A 24298-nucleotide genomic window follows, 5' to 3' on the forward strand; every position below is an offset into this window, starting at 1 on the left:
TCCCAGGTAAGTCCACAACTTAGTAAGACAAATCTATGAAATTTTAAGGCTGGAGAACAACCCTCTTTGGCTTGACGCTCTACCTTGCAGACTCACTGGGGTGGCAATGTCACCACCTCCTCAGCTTAGAATGATGCTGCCCATATTGTGGCTTTCTGCCCAGTGGGGATTGTAGCCCTATGGCTTCTGTCAGAGCTTGTCCGACCTGTTGACACCTAGGCCATGTTCCTGGTAATCTCCGAATTCCCTTCTTCTCTTTTCTTGAAAGATAGTGCACATTCTCAGCTTCCCTACATTAGGTCCCATTTCCTTCCCCTTCAGACTGGCAGTTTCCTGCTGGGGTGGCTGATTAGTTCTGTGTTCACATCAACATGAATCACACTTACTGAATAGTCTTCCACTCCCACTTAGTGTTGTCTTCCAAACACGTTTCCTTACTGTTTGTAATATGGACAGACTGAGAATTTTCCAAATCTTTCATTTCTGGTTCCTTTTTGCTTAACGATTCTGTTTTCAGTTCATTTCTCTCATCTTGAAGTTTACTATAAGCCATCATCGGGAGGAACCAAGCTGTTCCTTCAACACTTTGCTTAGACATCTCTCCAGCACAATATCCAATTTCATCATGCACAATTCTACTTTCCACACCCAGTGGGACCACTGCTTCTCCACAGGCTGTGGTCTCAGGCTGGTACCTTTCTTCTGGAATCGTGCATGGCTTTAGGGACATACAAGAAACTGGTATCTCTGCTGTCAGCTTCTGTTTTTCTTTTTTCTTCCATAGGCCCCTTTGTCTTATTGGTGCCATACAATCCGTTTCTGAGCACTTCAGGGAAATATTCCCTAGTGCCGAAAGCTGGTGGTCACATGTGCAATGACAGAACGCTAGTCAGCTAGGAAATGAGAAGCACAGATCCACATTTACCATGGCCGGTGCACTTGGTAATGAAACACAGCTGTACCACGCTTGGAAGATGAACGATCTCTCACGATGACAGAGTTTTTTACAGATTGGTTTAGGCTCTTAAATGATGGATGGAACCAATTTAAGGGTGGCAGGGTTAGTCTCAAATGATATGGCTTACAATACTTAAAAGGAAGCAATGTTTTCATTTTTGATTTGTTAGTTCCATTTTACCCTCCTCCTTGACTATTTGGATATGTGTACAGCAAAGAGTCTACAGCCTGGCACATAGTAGGCATATAATAAATCATACAAATTCTTATTTGTGTTACTATTATGATTATTTTTCTCACTAGAAGGACATGATCTCAACACGATTCATTTTTATGTTTTCGTATAGAAATTTTAATTCTTAACTCTCTAATTGTTATCATTTCACATTTTTAAATATTATTCTTAAAGACATGAATTGATTTTGAATACTTTCTCTAGATATAACTTATAAGCAGCTGACCAATTCACAAGGAAAATTTATGAAATTTCAAGAGAGGAATTTAACTGTAGAGTATTTCACTAGTAGGTAATGCCAGCATTTTCCTACAGGTAAATAGTTTCATCAAAATGTGATATTGCTTTAATCTTATGATGACATCAGTTTGGAGACACATTATCAGTTTAGTCTCAACTTTTTTCTCTCCTGAAAAAAACACATCATCGAATGTATAGATTAATTCTAAAATATTCTGTTTTAGAAGTATTCTAAGATGATAAATTGTGTGTTGCTTTTTATACTGAGGAAACTGATAGCAACTTGTACATAAAATAAGTATACAGAATCCTACATGCTTTCATGGTCTGTTAATGAGGACTTACAACTATAATATCAAAAAAAAATATTAACACAGGGACTAATTATATTCATTTTATTAGTGACAACTCTTATCAATCTCCAGTTCACTCCTAGTCTGTTCAGGCTGCCATAACAAAACAACATACATTGGGTGCCATAAATGACAAACATTTCTTTCTCACAGCTCTGGAGCCTGGAGATCCAAAATCAAGGTGCCAGTATGGTTGGGTTCTTGGTGAAGACTCTCCTCCTGGCTTATAAATTGTCAACATCTCATCGTATTCTCACATTGCAAAGAGAGAAAAAGGGCGACCTCTCCTCCTGTTCTCATAAGGACACTAGTCCCATCGTGGGGGCGCCTCCCTCTAGACATAATTCCTCCCTAAGTTCTGCCTTTCCTTACCATCACATTAGGGCTTCAACATATACATCTGGGGGTGGATATAGAAATTTTAGAGGGATTAAAAAAAACAAAACAAAAAACATTCAATCCATAGCATTCTGGCAGAATGCTGTGGATCAAATGTTTGTTTATCCCCGAGACCTTCCAAAATCCATGTCTTTCTCACATGCAAGATACATTCATTCCATCATAATAGTCCCCAAATCTCATTCCAGCATCAACTCTAAAGTCTCAAGTGTCATCTAAATATCGTCTAAATCAGATACGGGTGATTCTCAGGTTCGACTAATCTTTGGCAATCTCAGCTGTGAGTCTGTGAAACCAAATTAGATATGTGCTTCCAAAATACAATGATGCAACAGGCATATGATAGGGATTCCTATTCCAAAAGAGAGAAATAGGAAAGAAGAAACCAAGAGTGGTCCCAGGTAAGTCCACAACTTAGTAAGACAAATCTATGAAATTTTAAGGCTGGAGAACAACCCTCTTTGGCTTGACGCTCTACCTTGCAGACCCACTGGGGTGGCAATGTCACCACCTCCTCAGCTTAGAATGATGCTGCCCATATTGTGGCTTTCTGCCCAGTGGGGATTGTAGCCCTATGGCTTCTGTCAGAGCTTGTCCGACCTGTTGACACCTAGGCCATGTTCCTGGTAATCTCCGAATTCCCTTCTTCTCTTTTCTTGAAAGATAGTGCACATTCTCAGCTTCCCTACATTAGGTCCCATTTCCTTCCCCTTCAGACTGGCAGTTTCCTGCTGGGGTGGCTGATTAGTTCTGTGTTCACACCAACATGAATCACACTTACTGAATAGTCTTCCAGTCCCACTTAGTGTTGTCTTCCAAACACGTTTCCTTACTGTTTGTAATATGGACAGACTGAGAATTTTCCAAATCTTTCATTTCTGGTTCCTTTTTGCTTAACGATTCTGTTTTCAGTTCATTTCTCTCATCTTGAAGTTTACTATAAGCCATCATCGGGAGGAACCAAGCTGTTCCTTCAACACTTTGCTTAGACATCTCTCCAGCACAATATCCAATTTCATCATGCACAATTCTACTTTCCACACCCAGTGGGACCACTGCTTTTCCACAGGCTGTGGTCTCAGGCTGGTACCTTTCTTCTGGAATCGTGCATGGCTTTAGGGACATACAAGAAACTGGTATCTCTGCTGTCAGCTTCTGTTTTTCTTTTTTCTTTTTTTTAACAAAATATTATTGTGGTAAAGTACACATGACAAAATTTACCATTTTAACTATTTTTAAGTATACAATTCAGTGGCATTATATTCACAGTGTTGTGTAACCACCATTACTATTTCCAGAAATCCAGAAATTTTTCATCATCTGAAATAACTCTAAACTCATTAAATAACCACCTCCCCTTCTTCCTCTCCATGGAGTCTCTGGTCACCACTGCTCTGTCCCTCTGAATTTGACTCCTCTGGTTCATATGAGGGCAATCACAATATCTGTCCTTTTAAATGCTTATTTCACTTAGCATAAAGTTTTCAAGGTTCATTTATGTTGCGGCATGTATCAGAAGGTCATTCCTTTCTATGTCCCAATGATATTCCATTGTGTGCACACACCTCAACTTGTTTATCCATTTATCCGTTGAATGATACTTGGGTTTTTCTCCTGTTGGGCTATTGTGAAGGATGCGGCTGTGAACACTGGTGTACGAGTATGTTTAAGTCCTTGCTTTCAATTTTTTGGGTCTGCACCAATGAGCGGAGTTCCTGGATCATGCTGTAAGTCTCTGTTCAACTTTTTGAGAAGCCACCAAACTATTTTTCTCTCTGCTCTTCTTCAAATGTCCTTTCTGTCTCCATCTTTTTGGCTCTTCATGCAGCTCTGCCTGTTTCTGTCTTGCCTTCTCCTTTTCATTGTTTTCTTTGCCGTCTCTTGCTCTTTCCATTTTTAAATAATAATTAGCTACAGCACTCAGTTGATTTAACACATTCACTGAACAGACTCACTTGGAGCTGTTGTTCACTTATAGGCAGATAAATGTGAGAATTCTTTACTTAAAAAGAAAATTAAATGGCTTTTGTAGTTGGTTTACCTTTTGTTTGTTTTGTTAATGTAGATGGCTCTGAACTGATTTTATTTGATGGGTAATTTGTTCTTATATTTGCAAGTGGTGTGCCAGATGTTGGCAAACTTTTTCTCTAAAAGCCAGAGAGTAAATAGATTTTATGGACCACACATGGTCTATTGCAACCGTTTAGCTCAGCCATTCTTTCATAAAAGTAGACACCGATATGACAGAAATAAATGGGCATGGCCATGTTTCATAAATCTTTATTTAACAAAACAGGTGGGCTGGATTTGACTTTCAGGCTGTAGTTTGTGTACCCCTTGCATTTGAGGGCAGAAAATTAAGTTTTTATTCTCAAATTTTTGCCAAATGAATAAGATTGAGTAAGAAGCAGTTTGGGAAACGTTTATTCATTTAGTCATTCATTGAACAAGCATTTGATTGGTATCAGTAGATTTTGTTTGGTGTTGTTTTCTCCCTTCAGGGGATACAATGGAAAGTGCCTTGCCTGTTGGGGGCTACTGGAGCTAGCAGTAGCCAGGAAAGGCCTTCTGAGGAAGGAACATTTGAGTGAAGACCTAAAAGATTTACAGAATCATATGACTCTGTTAGGGAAGAGCAAAGCATAAGTAAAGGCCCTGAGATAGAAATATGCTGCATATTCAACAGGGCAAGTGTGGCTCCAGGAGAGTTGGCTAGAGAGAGGGGAGTGATGTAATCACAGAAGCAGGAACATCCAGGTCACATAGTGCCTCGCGGATGCTATTTAATCCTACCACATCTAATCCCCACATCTCAGTGAGATCCTCTCTGCCCTCTTCTTCTTTTGGAACTAAAATTGCAGATCGCCCCCTTTGTCTTACCCAATAGCTTAAACCACATTGGAGGCTTTGGGGACTAGGCCATCACCCAAGGCACTTGTTTCTGGGGGTAGCATGGAGAACAAGTTACACATGGTTCTTGCTTTGTGCAGCTTTAACTTCAGAGGCAAGGACAGGAGCAACCACAAGACAGCGCTCTGATTTGGGCTAGATTCATGGGTAAGAGACCTGTCTAGTCGCACAGGGCCCCATACTCAGAAGGCCTCCTAGCTTGATTTAATGCTCTGATGTTGCCATCTTTAAAGTCTTAATTTTTTAACGCAGGCCCTGCCTTTTCATTTTTTACTGGGCCATGCAAATTATTTAGCTGGTCTCAGCTATGCTATTTCAGAATGTAAGACTACGGAAACCTAGAGCAAGCGTCTAAATGGGTTCTCTGAAACGCAGAAGAGATGGTAAAGGAAGGCTTCCCATAACCAGTAATGGATAATTTGGTAGCTGGCATGGGAGGATGGGGGAAAGAAGCAGGTTCGGGTAGATGGAGGGAGGAAAGGGACGTAGGTAAGAGAGAGCAACTGAAAGGAGGTTAAAATGTTCCAAGCACCAGTGGAAGTTGGTTTGCAAAGTTATTTTGTCTGGCTATTTACTAGAGGAAAGTATAACTGAAGACCCACGAATGATCATAGCCTAGGCTGCCCTACAGAATGGCTGCAATTATGCTGTTGATGTTGTGTAAGCTACATTTTAGGATCAATTAGTTAATTGCTTGTTGCTTTAATTATTCACACTCTTTTTAAAGCATTCTTTATGTGTCACAGCTGAGCCAAGGAAAAAGTAAAGATTGCAGAAATTATTCAAATGTGGATGTAATGTAAGCTAATGGATTTATTTGATAATTGGAGTGGTGTTTATATAGGGTCCTGCTCATGCTTAGAAAAATGTTTTATCCACTAAGTAGTCCAAAATAAGAAAAAAATTCACATTTCCCTCTGACTGGGTAATTTCTGGATCTGCAAATCCCTCTTTAGAGGTCATTCAGTATTGATCACATGTCACAATTTAAATATTGATTTTAAAACTACAAGAGGGATATATATGTCAAAGTCATTCCATGTTTCTTAACATCTTCCTTGGCAATCAGTAAAGCAACTCAAACTCCTGAGCTGTTTGGTGCATAAAGGAGGAGATTCATGGACAGCAATTGAATGACTACACCTGGAACTTCTAGAAGCATGAAGCAAACTGAAAGAATGGAACACTGGAATTGTGCTAAAGATACTTTCACAAATTTTAGTTTATCGTTTTTTTCCAAGAAAAATATAAATTCCCTACTTTAAAACTTTCTCCCTAATTCTACCTGTTCTGTATTGATAAGAATTTAATTTAAACACCAATGAGCAGTTACATTTTTCTCCTTAAATGATTATTTGAAATGTGAAATGCAGAAAGTTTGCCCATGTCTCCTTTTGACATTTTCATTTATAACCTTGTCCACCCTATTAAGCTTTGCATAAAAATGTGGTTTCTTGACCACTAGCCTAGCACAATGTGGTGACCTGATAAACGTTCAGAGAATAAATGGATGAAAGGCTGAATAAGCGAGTAAAGGAATGAGTGAACATATCTCTCAACTCAGCCACAAGTGAGAAACAATCTCGGATTCTAACGGTCTCAGTTGTAACACACAAAGTTTCTGAACTTTAAATTATTTTCTTAAAAATTTAATTCCTCCATAGGTTTGGCCACCCTTGGGGCTCTGTTAGACAGGGTGATTGAAATATGAGTGCAAGTGTTATATACCTTTTCCAGATCTGACTCCTGAGAACTCCACGCACAATCTCCCATGCTCTCGTTCCAGCTGTTCCACAGCTGGACTGTCAACGTGCAAATTGACATTGAAAGTCAAGCACTGAAGTCGGTGGAACCTCAGTCAGCCAGGGTTCCTGAGGACTGTGTGATGCAGCGTCCTCTAACGCAATTTTGGACTACAGAAGCAAAAAATAAACAGCCATTGTGCTAAGGGACTGATATTTCAGAGTTTTGTTGTTGTTGTTATTGTCGTTGTTGTCATAGCAGCCTTTTTTTCTTTCCCACGTTTCCCTTGTCCACACCAAACTCCCTCTCACCAAAGGGTTTTGCTCTTACTGTCCTGATGGTGCCCTGTTAATTCTGACATATCCTTTACGACTTAGCCAAGTGGCACTTCTTAAGAAACTTCTTTTCCCGATTAGTCACATCTCTCTTTGGCATCATATGACTCTCCTCTTTAGCACTTATCCAGGGAATTGTCATTGCCACAATTGTTCCCTTCCGGGCACAGACTTCAAAATGGCTTCAGGAGCCCTGGTCAGCCACCAGGAGGCCAGGGCAGAAGGCACGTGAGCACATACGAAACACCCCTTAGGGCACTGAGAGATAGCTGAGGGAGGTGATTGCCAACGCAATGCAGGTCGGGATAAAATCAAATATGAACGCGAATAAAACCCCGTTTATGTCAGCAGCCTTCTAAAACCTTGAAAAGTTTGTGTTACAAATATCTGCTGAATGGAGACTTACTGATAATACAACCATCCATTAAGAAACTGAAAAGTTTTATAGAAAGTCTCAAGGCCCATATTCATTTGAGAACACAGCAGCTCAGCCACTGAACATTCATGTAATGGAGAGGCTTGCTTTACGCCACTGCATCTTCAAAAGGTTCTCACTGTTCTGCCCTGTAGTAGGAAACAGGGGTGTTGATATAAATGGGAACTTTAACTGCCATTCAAGGCACCAGAGAAAGGAAATGATAACAGTTATTTTGCTTTGCTTTGTTTTGTTTTGTTTCATTTTATTCCTCAAGGTTGAGAGTTATTCAGCATCTACAAGACAACTTCCTTCACTTTAATTCCAAGCAGGAGCAGCCGGGATGCAAAGCCTCGTTAAGGATATTGGGACTTTTTTTCTGCCCAGGTAGACTTTGGTTTTCCAGTGTGCTGAACCCTCATGCTACATCTAGGGTCCCTGTCTCTGAAAGGCAGGGAACTGCCTGATGACACTGGTCGACTGATTCTTACTTTGTCAAATAAGTAAGCATCTCTCTTGCAAGGAAATAAAGTTCACGACCAGACACCTGGGCACACCCAAGCCTCCGATCTGCCCTTTATGTTTCTCATACTTTATTCTCGTGATCGCTTTTTCTTCTCTTTTGTGTCAAATGCTTCACCCCAGAGGTATGGACTTCTTAAAGAATTTTAGTATAGTTAATGATTAAAGTAATGTAAATACAGTATTAAAAATTCTCAATCAGTAAATCAAAATTTATCACTAGTACACATGCTATTCTATTCCAGCTTATTGTCACTGGGCCCTGTCAATGTTTCGTTTCTAGCATGGAGAACACTGCATATTTCATTTTAATGGAACTTATGTTTTCTATTCAGAACTCTCAGGTAAAATTTTCCCTCTTTAAGGAATTCTATCTAATATCAGCTTTTATCTATTTCCCCATAATAATTATTTATCCTATTCTATTGAAAGTTGCCTTTTCAATAAAGCAGAACTGTACCTTAGTCATCCAGCTCAATAGGACATAACCTCTTTAACCCAAAGTTATGCTTTCCTGGCAGAACTAGAGATTTCTATCATTTGCTTTACACCATGTAGTGCCCAGTCTTCTTAGCAAGCCTGTCTCACTTTTGAGGACACCTTCTGAGTTGTCTCTGAGTGGGACTGGCCTTGTGGGCGTGCAGGCTATATAGTCCCACAGGGCCCAGTGCTTAGTATGTTCCCACACTTGGTTAAATGTTCTGCTGTTGCCATCACAGAGTTCTTAGTAATATTTGAACAAAGGGACTGTATTTTACACTGGGCCTTATCTCTATGTAAATACTTAAGCAAAGCCAAGATCTAGGTCCAAATTTCCCGATTCAGAGAAATACGTATCATCTTGTCTATCTATTCGATTTAATTTTGAGGTAGAAAACACATAAAGTATGCAAATCTTAATTGTACATCTTGATGAATTTGTAAACACATTCACGTAGCTACCACCCCACTTCAAGACACACAACATTTTACACCCGCCATATGATCCTCAAATTCCTTCCCAGTCAGGAGTTGCCTGCACCAGGGGTAACCGCTATTCTGATATATCCCCAAAGATGAGTTTAGCCTGTTTTTGGACTTCATATAAATGGAATATTACATAATATAGTTTTCAGCTTTTTTTAAATTATTATTCATTAAATATGTGAAATTAATTCATGGTCTAGCGATAGGCCATGTTGCATAATATCATTTATCTTGTTGTACTGTGTTCCATTATATGACATCACAATTTATCCATTCTACTGTTGTGGGTATCTGGGTTGTTTCCAATATTTGGTTAACACGAATGAAGCTGCTATGAACATTCTTGCACATGATGTGGTGCATATATGCACTCTTCATTTGGGTATATGACTAGAAGTGGAATTGCTAGTTCATGGGGTATACTTATGTTTCGCTTTAGTAGATATCAGTATAGACTTTTGAATATCCAAGGTGATAACTTTTTGCAGTGCTATATTTATGCCTTCATCATTTAAAACTCATTTTGATTCCAATGCACGTTGAATTTCTTCACATATTTAGATCTTTTAAACCTCACGACCCCCTGAGGTAGAAAAATCTCTCAATTTTCACAGATCTTTTTCCATATTGAGATTTAGAGAATTTACAGCCAGGGTCTCAGAGTTAACAAAGGGCATCAAATCTAGTTCTGATATTAGTTTAGTTTCTTTCAATATGCAACCCAGCTGTATTTATCGCTCTTATATAGTAAAGAGTAGTCATAGAAAGAAAGTCTTAGAGCCAGTGACACACCAATCCAAATGCCTGGCATAGATAAATGCTTAATAAATATCTCATAAATGTATTAAATGCTTAATAAACTAAACTGTGACTATCCTACCAGAAATAAAAACCTATACAAGCAATCTATATTTTTCTGAACATTTTCCTTTAAATTATTTATTATGTACAGTTCTAGAATAGCTTAACTTTGGATTCTATTACGAACACCATCCCAGGAACACAAATATGCTTGAATGTCTCTAATAAATAAAGAAACTTAAAGCTTAAATATATTGTCTAAAATCTTAAAGTGAGGAATCACAATTTCATCAATTCCATTTAAGGAGTCAAGCTATTCTTGCAAGACGTTTTTAAAAGAAGTAATAATAAAGATATGCACAACTCTATAGAGATCTCTTTATCATATGTATGTAAGTATGTATATATGTATGTATGTATGTATATATGTATATATGCATTATGTATGTATGTATCGGATGTTTAGAAAATCCAAGTAAGAATACTAAGCCCAAATTACTGCACAAAACAGACATTTGGCATTATAAGATTATAATTTTCCAATCATATTATTCTCACTTCTCAAAATAACTGCAAGTTGGTGTGTTTCCCCAACTCCCCTGGGAGTCTTCCATGTGGCTGATATTGTCAGTACTGAGAGTTTTAACCTAAAGAGCCACTGCTGTCATCAGCACTTCTTTCTGTCTACAACTGATCGTGAGAACACACAGGTATGACTTAACTGGGAGAACACAGGCAAGTGGCATTAGACAATGATTAGGGGATATTCGAATGTTTATTTATTTTGGGCAACCATTATTGAGAGCTTTCTAACTATGTTGGACAGGTTGCTTAGCACTTTATAACCATTTTTAAATTTAATCTTTACAACAGACCTATGAAATCGGTGGCCTATTGTCTACTTCACAAAAGAGGAAACTAAGTCAAAGAATGGGTAAGCAATTGTCCGACCTCACCCAGTGGCAGAGGGGCTGAGATGCATTAGGCTGGAACTTTTCATTCCAAATATGAGTTTTTCTCCATATTCTTCTCTCTGCAAATTTTTATTATGTAATATCATTTTACGAGAGGATGCATTTTGAGGGTTTACATGAGATTGCAGACACCTATGTAACTGTCTCCAGTGTGAGCTTCACGCAGCCCTCTGTTCCAGAGGTATCTATTATTGTCCGAGATGCTTTTAAACTGGGGCATTACTGTAGTGTAAAGCTAACTCACATCCTTTAATTGCTGCAGTCCAGGGGTTGACCTGCTTTGAAAACATTCAAGTTAAAAGGGCAACAATTGAAGAATAATAAAGGAGAAAGATACAAAAATAGGGGACCAAAAACATGATTAAATGTCAAAGAAGAAGTGGTGCTTACAGGAGCTTAAGTGCTCACCCATTTTCATTAATTATACAGTTGCATAACACCATGAATTGTGAGCATCTACTGCCTATTTATTATAGATTTTTTTTTTTTAAGAAGGATGAAATGGTTTTTACTTGTATTAAGAAATTAGGCAAATCATTTTTCTCAAAACAATCTTTCTGTTAGACATTCAGTAGGTGTCACTTTCTGATTAATCGTGACCTTTCTGAGGTCAATCGTCTCTCCTCCCCCATCATCCTAGGTCTTTTCTATATTGTAAGATCTACTTCATCATTATACTTCACACCTATAAAATAACTACCTTCGTAAAATGCTTACTGTGTGGATAAAGTATCTAGTGCATGCTATTCACATCTATACTCTCTACTGTGATTCCATAAGGCAGGTAAAATTTTAAGCCTCATAAATTAGAGACATGATTCAGAGAAGTTAAGGAATTTGCACATGGTCCCAGATCTGAGAAGTAGCGGGTCAGGACCTGGTGCTCATATCTGTCTCATTCCTCCCACTCGCTTTTCCCATTGTATTCATTTTTACTCTCAAGACTTTAATGAATCTCTATGCATCTACTTATAAATCCTAGAATGGGCCAGGTGGGTGCCCTGCTTGCTACTTCACCAAACAGAAAACAAAGGAGCAAAATCTAAAACGGCTGCTAGACCCACTCCTCATATTTATGGGCCATGACAAGAATATATGCAGACACTCTTGGCCGATGGCCTGTTCTCCTTTCTTCTCACCCCCACTCCAGTCCTGCACAATAAGGAGTCTCGTGTGCATCTGTAGGGATATGCCATGCTCTAAGTCCAAGCTCACTTTACATCCTCCACAAACAACCAGCACTTGGCTACTCTTCCAGAATACTTTTGTGCAGTCCACCATTCAGAAGTTGGACTCAAGAAAGTGGCTCATGCAGGCCCTGAAAGCAGACTTGGACCACTTGGGTAAGTGAGTCTGGGATTTGGGTCCTCAGAATAGGGAATAGAAGGCAGAATGTGGGCTCTAGGTGGTCAGGTCTACTTGACCACCAAATAGACTCCAAATCAACCCCTCAAAGTCATGGTGCCCATGGGTCTGCAGAAGGTGTTTACTGACTGGACGACTGACAGGAAAGAGGCCATTGCAATAAATGGGATCACTCTAAGAATCAAAGATCCATAATCACAGTTCTTAGTTAATTCCTTGGAGTTGCTAATTATTTACCATCTATAAGACAACTTCAGCTTACTCTACTGATTCCAACTGAGAACAGCCAAGTTGCGATGCCTCATTAAGAATTTTGTGATTTCTCTCTGCCTGGCAGACACATTATCTCCAGCTTGCTGAACCTGCGTGCTAACTCTCCTGCTCCTGCCTCTGAAAGGCAAGTGACTGCCCTGTTCACATCCCTGCTGGCTCTCACTCTGTGGGGAGCAGGCACTACTGCAGGGAAGCAAGGTAAGCAATGGTGCATCCTTCTGAGAACCTTATGTCAGACATATATCCACGAGGCAGCCCCGTATGTATTTCTTCCGAATTTCTTAAAATTTTTTTCATGAATTTTAATAGTACAGGTGATATCAAGATAGCAGGAAATGAGGGGTAGTATATTCTTTCAATTTGCTGATAAGATATATCTCAGTTTTCTCTTTTTCAGTAAGAAAAGTTATCCAAAGTTCAGCTACCTGAGAGGGCTGGTTATCTTGCTCCTGTTTTCCATCCCAAGATGGCCCCTAAGTAAAGAAATATGGTATTTTTCTCATGAATTATGTAAGAGTGAAACTTGCTTTGTGCTCGTCCTTGGGTTGAGCAGAGCTCATTACAGAACTCAGTTGTCCTTGTCCTCAGAATCGTCCAGTTGATATTTAATGAGCAGGAAATCCTTTCTACTTTGACTATCAGCATCCACTTGGGAGATGTCTTTATTTTGCATTTTTTCCACGCTTCCCATTTTTAAGATAACCCCATTTTTTATATACATTTGCTTAGTGTGGCCCAATGGAAGTAAAAACAAAACAAAACAAAAAACAAAACAAAACAAAAAAACAAATTGAATCTGAAGACCTGACTTCTCTCCTGGTTTTACTACTCTCCTGATGCAGGCTGTTCTTGGACCTCTTTGAGACTTTCTTTCTGTGAGACATAATGGCATAATGTTTGTTCTTTCTACAAAATAGATTTAAGGATAAAAAGCTATAGTTCCTTGTAGGTGAAAAGAGCTTTGTAAACTGTAAAGTGCTTGAAGAATGTTGCGGTGGAACTAATGTGGGATTAAGAGTCAGGTGACCCAGTCCGAAATCTAGGCTCTGCTGATTGGTTTTGGATTCCCAATATGCAAAATAACTAGATGATTTTGCCTTTTCTTAAATTTTAGTAATCCACGACATCAAAATGTCAAGTATTAAAAACAGTTTAAATTTAACCCTTGAGTCGGGAAATTAGAATCGATTTCTTTAGATTTCAAGATTTTAAAGATGATAAGGTGTATATAAACAGAAGGAAAGATTACATATGGGAGATGTTACACTTAAAATAAGCCACATTTTTCAGAAAGAGAAATATTATATGACATCCCTAATCATTTAATTGATTTGTTCAATAGCCACTTACTGAGCAGCTGCCAGGGGCAGAGGAATGTTTTGTACATAGTTGGGAGAGATAAATATGATAAGTTAGTGATCTTTTATCCTTTATCTCAAAGGACTTACTATTCAGTAATGGAGGGATCCTTAAGAATAATAGTGGGACTTCATTGTTACTAAAGACCTATTTCTGAAAGTTCCACTGGATGTAAAAGAAAAAGAAATGCATTTATTCTGTGAAAGATTTAATTGTGGATTCTTGAAAGTTTCAATGAAAGCTGGTGACCACCTGTTAAGGAGGCAAGACAGAATATTACTGCGTTGGGTGACGAGTAGATCAAACGTCATCATTTTACAATTCTCCAAATATAATTCCATGTATATCCTGTATGTTTTAGTAGGTGTCATGGTTTCTTTTCTGAGGGCATGTTCTAAGTTTGAGCATGAATGTATCTGTATTATATGTATATAAATTATTTTCTCTGTGTCTTTATATCTTTCTGTTCTTTTTACAAACATTAATGTAGAAAGCCCTAATGTGGACCGCAAGAAGAACATGACAGAGCATCTGATTCAGAGCTTCTGGTCTAGGTGGTAAAGTAAAATCCAAGATAAGTCTCTGATTGGTATGTGCCAGGTGCTACCCATGCACGATCTCTCACAACTGTGTAAGCCAGGCACCACGGTTAGATCCATTTCCCAGATGAGAAGCCTGAGGGGCGGAAAGGCTAAATAACTTCTGTTAGGAGTACAGGTGAGTGGTCGACTGTATTTAACAAAGACTTACATAACATTGACCATGTGCTTTACAAATACTCACTCATTTTTTAAATCTTTCTAAATGCCGTATGAGTAGGTACTTGTATTATTACTACTTTATAGAAGAGGAAAGTAAGAGACAGAGACACGGTGACTTGCCCCGAGTCACACAGTAAGTGGTATATAGCTGGTGTTCGAAGCCAGGCGCTCTGGCTCCCAGTCCTTGCTCACTGTGAGCTACTTCTCAAATCCAGAAAGATCCGACTTCAAAGTCCTTACATTTAACCACGCACTGAATGGCCGCCTCCTCTTGTGTGCTCTCTTCTGAAGATAAACAACTGTAATATAAGTTGGTGACCCCAAGAGAGCTGCAAATTCAACTGTCTGCATACAGATGTGGCCTGTTTGTGTTCGCCCAGCCGTAAGGCACCAACACCACCATTCTTTCCACCACTGACCTGAACTTTGTCACTCTTTTCCTGTGGCTTTAATTAAATGTTAACATTCATTTGCCCTTTTCCATTGTGTTAAAGATAACCTTTGCTTCCTGTCTCGTCTAGATAAGCTGCACTCCATGACAGGTACCATACAGGTTCATCTTGATATAAAGTAAGGAGTGGGGACTCTCTGATTCTCTCTGCTGACATATTTTAAAATGCCAGTTTGAATATTTGTTTTGTTCTTACTTCTTTTATGTAACATCAGGATAATAAATTACTTCTGGATAGTGCAGTAGCTAAAAGGTTCAAGTCCAAATTAGTCATACTAAGTGACTGCGACCCTTTCTAAGAGTCAAACAGACTATGTAGAGAGGTTTCTTTTGTTTGTTTGTTTGTTTGTGTTTTTTCTTTTCTTTTCTTTTTTTTCTTTAAATAGTTGCAAGTACATTATGGAGAGAGTTCCCGGCTGGGATTCAGAGTTCCACAATTCATTGATTTGGGGGAATGGGCATCCTGAGGTTTTCTGAATGGGTAGTCACTCTCTCCATTTATTGGGAATGGAATGGCTTCTTGCTAAAGTGAAATGAGTACTGGACCGAGATGCAAATCTTGATTCACATCTCGTTTTTGATGCTGATATCTGATGTGACCTTGAGCAAGTCTCTTATTTTCTCTACAGCCCGGTAGCTTTATGGCTTTCAGGACTGTATTGTATCAACATTGCATCACGATTCGGACATAATTGAAGAATGACGTTGTGAACAGTTACTTAACATATATTATCTGATTTACTCTTCAGAACAAACCTGTGGGATGAATATTTTTATTCACATTTTATAGAAGAGAAAACTAATCCCTAGGGAATTTGAGCAATATGCTCAAGATCATAACACAGCTAGAAAGTGTGGTGGAGCCAGGACCATCACCCAGGGGTGTCCAGCTGGGAAAGCTGTGCCCTTAACCATCACGGTACCATTGAACGTTACACTTTTATAAATGTATCCAGTGTTCCTTTAGATTTAGTGCACTTTGGTGTCATTACTTCTACCCACCTACTTCCTAGAAATGTTGAATGTTCGTGGTTTTTGATACCGCTTTGCAACTTATTACTTCTTTGACAACATTTGCCTTCCTAAAACTCTGAAAATTAGACATATTTCTGGTTAGCAAGGTTGTTACTGGCTGTGTCCATAAAAGTCTCTTGAATTTTACTGAAAGTAGAAGTAATTCCCTATGTTTCCTTAATGTGGGACAAGAAGAAATGTTATGATTTTATTTTTGCAAGTTATGATAATATTCAAATAAGTGTATTTAAAAATAAAAGAGACAAAAAGAGAGAAGAAGAGTTAAAGATAAGCCAGGGAAGGGAGAGATGGCAGAAGAGAGATTACTCTCAGAAATGCTTCTTACAACAAGAAAATATATACGTGAATCTACAAGAACAAAATACTCCAAAATGTTAACATAATATTTATATTTATCTATGGGCAGTAGGATTGCAGAATTTTTCCTTTCTTTTCTTTTTGTCCCCTTATTTATTTAATTTTATTTTTTATGCCTACAGCACCTAGTCTTCCTAGGTGGTCTCCCATCCAAGTACTAACCAGGCCCGACCCTGCTTAGCTTTCGACATCAGACGAGATCGGGCTTGTTCAGGGTGGCATGGCCCTAGACTCCTTACTTTTCTCTTTTTAAACTTTGTTAACATCTCCACAATAAATATTCATTATTTGTGTACTAAAAATAAACGAATGCATGCACATATACATGCCTGTGGCTAGCAAAACACAAATCAAGCAGTTTTGAGCTAGCTAACATCTCAGCAAATTATAACAGCAAATTATTTTGTGGCAAATTTCTAGACCAGGCTAACTCACCAGACAATGGCAGCATCAAAAAATACACAACCCTTTCTTAATATTTCTGGCATCATCCGTTATTTTCAGCCTCATTCCCTATTAAATCATCAGTGTGACATCTTCCTAAAGTTATTTACCTCTTAAATAACTATATGACAGGAGCTCTTCAGAGAAAGAGCCTATTTTAATGTTAATCATTTCCATTTTTTAAAAATTGTATTTACTTCCTCTCAATTAAAAGGGACCAATTAAAAAAAAAAAACACGAAAAACCATGCAATTTATGAAATGCATCCTTCTTTATTTATTCTTATTTTTTCCTCCATTATATATACCTAGACCTCTTCTCCCCATTCCTGGATTTATACAGTTTCTAAACTGCCCTCCCCCTTTCTTGTGTTTCTTAATCACAGACCCAGTGCCATCATGCTTCTCTCTCTAAGATGCGACAGATGGGTTAATGCAGGGTAACGTCCCCATTACCTATAGATCCCTCTCAAAATAGTTACAAAATAATCTCTTCATAATCTGGTTCTCTTACTTTTGCATCTAACCATATTTCCCTGGGTTTTTAACATACATCAACCTTCCCAGCCTTTCTGCCTTATGGTCATGCCTTGCTCAGCCTCTGGTCTTGTGCTTTGATTCTTATTTTTCCTGGTCCATGATGGTTCTTTTCTGCTCTTCTACTTATCTTCTTTTTAGTGGGATCTCTTCTTAAAGCCTTCTGAAATCACTATGCATATTAAACACACTCTTTTTTAATGATCTTTCAGTAATGTAAATCTTTACCATATATTTTGTCATTTAATAAAATTTATTTTATTATTCTCTTGGTTGTACACACACATACACATTCTTTGTCTCTCCGACAGGAATAAAAGGTCTTGAAAGTCGGGAAAGTAATCTGTGTAGTTCCTTTATATTTCTATCAGTGTCGAGAACATAGTAGATGTTTGATAAAACTTTACTGTATTATATTTCAGTTCATAGTAACTAATTAAATTGAATCTTATACCAACTAAATGTGATTCCATCAAATACAGATTGGATTTTAAGAACAAGATTTTTTGAATTAAACAAACTTTCATACTTAATTTTTAATCTGTTGTGCTTTTGTCTATAAACAGAGCATCTCTCATGCTCACATTCTTTACTGGTTGAAATAAGCTCTTCCTCTGACAACTTCCTGTCAAATGGTTATTTAAAACTCTCAGGTGTATTGCTTTAGGAGACTGACACATCGGTGATTTAATATGGAATGATGCGTAAATAATGGATGACAGGGGAGCTATTAATAAAGGAAACTATATTGAAGTGCCCTCAAAGACTCATGAAGAATGGGAAAAGTTATCTGAGACTAGCTGCCTGGTAAAGACTGCTGGCTCATTAAGAATCGTTGCCTTTTTTCTTTTACTGCTCTAAATATTTCTGAGCAATTTTGTTCTTAGTGGCTGCTCTTATTAACTGCCAAATCCAATAGGAAGAAGAGGCTGTGTTTTTTGGAATTTAGTATTCTGATCTGCTTTATGCCTTGGTGAGATGTTCTACAATTAAAAAAGTCTAGAGCATTACTGTGAAGATTAAAACTAAGCCACTGAGTGCCATTGAAAGCTAGAATCCTATTATTTGCGTAGATCCAGGCATAGAAAGGTAGACACTTTATGTAAAGCAATTACTAGTTACACTTTAATCACTGTTGTCCTTTAAAATCTATTTTAAAATGACATTTGTAGAATCTGGCTAGAGGTAGGCTTTATCGCATAACTTAAGTGATATAAACAAAAAAACAAACAAAAAACAGTTTGATCATTACTGCCCAATATTGCATCTTATGGGCAAAACACTGTAGTATCATAAAAGTTTCTTTTAGTATTCCTTCCTGACAAAGGGCTACAATTTTCAATCCTTCCACTGTAAACCTATGAAAAGAGATACTATTTTCTCGAACCCTTTCTTAGATGGAGAATTAAGCTGAATTTCAAACATTAAGCAAAGACCTAATGAGATCTCAGTGAAAGTTAAGAACTGGGTTCACCAATCTAAAACGCACAAAATGTAACATTTACCAATGAAGAATTACTAAAATTGAAATCAACTGAAGCCTGACTATAGATTTGCAAGAACTTTTAAACAGTCACTAGATTTTATGCTCGAAATGCGAGGATTTGTAAGTAATACGAAGCAACAGTGAAGTTTAGCTCTAGATTTAGAATCAGAAAAATTGGATTGGAATTCCAACTACACAATCTATTACCATCTGACCTTGGATTGGTCACATAATATCCGAGTTTTCTTCCTTTTAAGTAGAAATAATAATGTCATTTCTACGTATTTCATCAAGTAATCTTACGAAATATGAATTTGAAAATGTGTTACATCTATGAAATACTCTAGAAATATAAGTTATTACCCTCATATTTATTATTGTAAAAAGTGTGCTTTTTTTAATCCCTTGCATATATGGAATGACCGTACCCTATGACATGTCAGGAAGCAAAGCTGCTCGGAGAGCTTTTGCTACTTCTTTCATGTATCAAATCCTTTCTGTGGTTCCTCTGCCTTCTTGCTTCCATTCTCTCCGACAAGGGTGCAAATCAGCAGATGAAAAAGGCTGAGTTTGAAAGAAACTATACCATGGAAACAGGAGAAAGTCATATTTTCTAAATTCCTATTATGTCTTTGCTTCTGGGTTATCTCATTTAATCTGTTAATGAAACTTCCCTAGATACATTATTATTATCACCATTTTTCACAGAAAAAAATCTGTATGCAGGCAGGTTAGGGAACTGTCTTAGAAGTTAGTTTCATTCTAAATTGTCCGTTTTCATAGCCCCCTAGTTCTTATTACAATATAATGTAAAATAAGAGACAAAGCATAGCATAAGGCATTCACCCATAATCGGGGACCTTATCAGTCCCAATTGGTAAAAACTGGTTCATGGTGAAAAGTCTTACCCTTTTTATGTATAAAGCACAGATTTGCATACAATACATATAAGGATCTGCAACACATCTAGGATATTAAAACTTAATTAGCAGTGAGTAGAAAAAAATTTCTACAAAGACTTTTTAGGAGATCAATAATAAAAAACGGGTTGAGAAACACTGGCAACAGAAGAGAAAAATGTAACTACAGTGAATGAAATTTACAATGGCTTTGGTTCTCGTCAAGGTCAGAACCAAATAAAAAGCATCATTTCTCAGCCGCTTCAGCCATGGAGTATCACCGCATATTATCCTAGAGCACATGGGGTAGAATGGGGGACATTTTTCAACCCCTGTGCTGGAGTGTTGAAATGCCATCCAACCTGATGGCAGTCCAGAAGAACTGGCAAGATCAGACCACTATGATTTTAAACAATCAGAAAATCAGAGGGTTTGGCCCCCATAAGAGCAAACCGTGTCCTCGATGTGCTCACCTCTGCATACGAAATGTCCTGCCATCACACTCCGCCTTTCTGCCCTCCATCGATCTCTCAGGAGTCAGTCCTAGTTCCACTCTTCCAAGAAATCTTTGGCTTATCTAGCTTACATCTTCTTTCCCCTCCAGGAAGATCTAATTACTTGTACAGGAGGGTGCCTTACAAACCTAGGCATTGCATTTGCAAAGATCTGGATTTGAATCCTGACCCTGCAACACATGACTGGCTGTAACTGATTTCTCCTCTTCTTGTTCCTCGGTTTGTTCATCAATAAAATGGGACTACTTATGTGTACTCACTTTACAGCCACAAGGAGCAAATGTATAAAACCTTAAGCACTGCGCCTGGCCAGTAGTAAGTGTTCACTTGATGAGAATATAATAATTTCAAATGCAAATTTCTTCTCTCCTTAGATCTGGAACAATAAATAGTGTGTATTCAAAATCACAAATCTCAGCTTAGATGTCATCACCTCCTGCAAAAAGTCCCGTTCGCATCCCTGTCTTCTCTAGTCTAACTCTGCCGTGGCTCATGCTTCTCTCCTGGTGCTGCTCATACTATAAACGAATTGATTAGTTTACTCATCCATCTCCTTTACTATTCTGACTTCCTTGCAAACGAGGATCTTTATCTTACATAATTTTCTATTTTCAGTACCTAGAATCAAGTTTATTAATAATTGTCATTAAATGAATATAATTTATAGTTCCACAAATTTGATTATTTGTATTGCATGAAGATAGCTCACCTTTCCATCTCTATATATCTATATAGATCTACATAAATATATATAAAGATATAGCATTTTATTCTCATCCCTTGAGATATAAATCCTTACCATTGTATACAAATTGATCTTCCATTATTTTAAAACTTGACCACCTTATTAACCTTTTGACATATATAGGTACATATATGAAATCTACCTTGAAAATTAAGAAACAACCTTAGTCCTTGTCTTCCACAGTCTACACCCATTGCTTTTTTCATGCTGTTTTCTCATTTATTATCAGCCCTTTCCCCAGACTGAGGATGGACTCTGGGGATGGACAAAATGGAGGTGATTCATTTACATAGTCTTCCCAGTGCTCCAGGGCCAATTTTTATCAAATGCCCTAGGTGAACTTTTTGGGAAGATTTATAGTATTTATCTTGTAACCTTCTGTTATGAGTCCCGAGAGCACTGGCATCCAAATACCAGTGAGAACATGCGCTGATGTGCATGCAGTGTGCCGATGGCTTCCTACTGAATAGCAATAGCACTTAATTCTACAGGTGCATATCAACAGCCAGTGTATCTAATTACTCGCGGTCACAAATTAACTGCAGTGATTACAGAATATATTCTCTTCACTCTAACATGGTTTGGGAGATCTATCTCCCAAAGATCATTTCAAAGATGAGCTTGAACAATGGAACATCTCAGAGTAGTTTAAAAGAATCTGATTTATAAAGCACGACTTATAAAGTTTCTTTATTCTATTGCTGCATATTTTTTCAATTAATGAACGAACTTCAATTAGTGGTGCAGCTTTGTGGTAATGAAAAATGTGAGCCTTTTCATGGTTAAGCTCAATAGCCAATGTTGTAATTTACATTTCTCTAAAATTTAACTAAAAGATACACTCATCGATTCAAACCAGTGAATGTTCTTTTCTTAGTAACACATTCTTCTTTATTATCCTTTGAAATAATAGTTCACGTATCACTTCCTCAGACAGCCTTGCTGGGCTCCTTATCTATGTGGGAGGCTCTTTCTTCAAGCTTACCTGGAACTCTACGTATGCGAGGGGCATAATTATACTTCATCATGATATTCTATCTTCTCAGGTCCTTGAGGACCAAGGCCTGTCGCCTGGCACATTCTGCAGGCTAGGTGCTGTGCCAGGGACTAGGGATAGAAGAGGAATAAGAGAGGGCCTCTCCTTGAGCCAATCACTGTTTAGTGGGAAAAAAAATGGAAATGCAAACTAACAATTATAATTCAAAGGTTAAAGTCTATGGCCGGTGTCTTCAAAGTGTGAAAAGACTCATGAGAAATTACTTCACATGGTGAGGATTTCACAAAGATCTATTCTTTAGACTAGTGGTTTGTAAGAGATATTTTCAGAGATGACCCCAGGGATAATTCTGATAGGTGGCAACTAAATCATAATGAGAAGATAACATTGGAGCAACTAGGTATGTAGCCAGAATCTTTATATCACAAGTGTCCTCACTGTTTTTATTGCCATTTGCTATCACCGGATGGAACAATAACTTATTTTAATCTGATGTTTTCTAAGCACCAAATATTTGTACGACAGTGTGCTAATTGCTCTGAAGAATATGAGGCTGAGTAAATTTGTTCTCTTGAGGAGAATGTAAGGGGTGATGTATTTTGAAATAGACCCTGCCTATATGTCAGGCGCTGTACTAGATGCTCTTTCTTTGCCAGCTTGCTTAATTTTCATGAACACACTAGAAGTTATTATTGCCCCCATTTTAGAGATTAGAAAAATGATGATCAGAGAGGTTAGGCAACTTGCTCGGCATCACACAGCTGAGAAGTGGCAGAGCCAGAATTCAAAACTGAGTCTTTTACCCCAACTCTCGCTTCTTTCCATACTAATACATGGTCTCCCAAAAGAATTAGGTACTATCCAATTTAGGAAGAAAAAAACCACGTATACAAATATCCCTATTTTTTGAAGAATACCCTAGATCAGGTGTAAACAAAAAGTAATGATATTTAATGAAGAAAAATCAAGTAAAGTCTTCATGGAGAAGGTTGCAAGAAATCCGCAAAGATTTCTGACACGTTTAAATGAGAATGAGACTGTCCAACAGAAGAATATGCAGTTTCTACCTTTCCAGTAAGCCTCACACAGAAATACGGATAATAATAACTACTCTGAATACCTGTTAGGAATTTTAATGATGATACTAACAATTAACGTTCACTGAGTGATTACTGTATACCAGGCACAGCATGAAACTACGTATCTTATCCACGCCACAGTACAACCTATGAGGTGGATGTTATTGTATCTCATTTAATATACCAGGAAACAGGTGTAGAATCTAAGTAACTGACCAAATCTCACAGTTAAAAGTTAAAGAGGTTGCAGAGCTGGCATTCAAAGCCCTAATTCTTAGCACTATGTTACTCAGCCCATCATTCATAATTGCAAAGTACTTAGCTCAGTGTTGGGTCCACAATAAACGCTCAATAGTATTTGTAATGGCCGCTATCCCTTATCAGCCACATTATCACCAAAGGCACAAAAGTGAGACTACAGAGAACGTCAGGAAAGTCCCCACAGGCCCTTGGTGAGGGCTTAGCATTGGAAGTGGTTTGAGCTATGTGTGCAAAGGCAAGTTGGGGGCACAAAATACTCACACACATGTCAAGGGCAGAAGGAGTTTGACCTTGATTTGAGAAGTTATCATAAAACTAAAAAGGCTTTATAACAGTCCGATAACCTAATTAGAACCCAATTCTTAAAATGCACATTTAAAATTCACATTTAGAAGTGAGAGATTATTGTGCTAGAGTTGGAAAGTGATTGGATATGAGCTTCAAGGGGGCAAGAAAGAGTAAAAAGTTAGTTTTGAGGGACTGGGTTTAAGTGGGTAAGTGGGATGTGGTAGTAGCCTATAAACAAGTAGAGTAAAAAGGAATAAAAATGGGCTGGGGCTGGGGTTAGGTCAAAGGCGTGGAAGGGGCTAAGGAGAGGAAAATGTTAACCAGGTTTTGGGAAACTTGATTTATTGGAGCCAAAGTGACAACCCCGATGGTATCCAGCAGGCTGTTAGAAATTTGTATGACTGAGCATAGCCCTTCTGAGGAAAGGACAGGGTTAGGAATGCAGATTTTGGAATGATCCAGAACTGTGCAATATTAGGTCAGCTAATGTTTACTCACTGTATCCAAAGTAGCTTCTGGTTACTAACTCTTTGTATGGATAGAAAGATTGAATGATTGATTGATTGATGGTAGAATCGAAATACAGGTAATAAAACA

At 38.0% G+C, this 24298-nt stretch overlaps 1 protein-coding gene and 1 pseudogene across 4 annotated transcripts in view; both read right to left on the minus strand.

Moving 5' to 3' along the window:
- The window catches only part of KCNIP4 (potassium voltage-gated channel interacting protein 4), a 979993-nt gene that overhangs the window by 351552 nt on the left and 604143 nt on the right, over window positions 1-24298 (minus strand). The window lies entirely within an intron of this gene.
- On the minus strand, window positions 16565-16683 carry LOC111744182 (annotated as a pseudogene).

The sequence above is a fragment of the Pteropus vampyrus genome, unplaced genomic scaffold, assembly GCF_000151845.1.
Source record: "Pteropus vampyrus isolate Shadow unplaced genomic scaffold, Pvam_2.0 Scaffold5, whole genome shotgun sequence".
Lineage (NCBI taxonomy): Eukaryota > Metazoa > Chordata > Mammalia > Chiroptera > Pteropodidae > Pteropus > Pteropus vampyrus.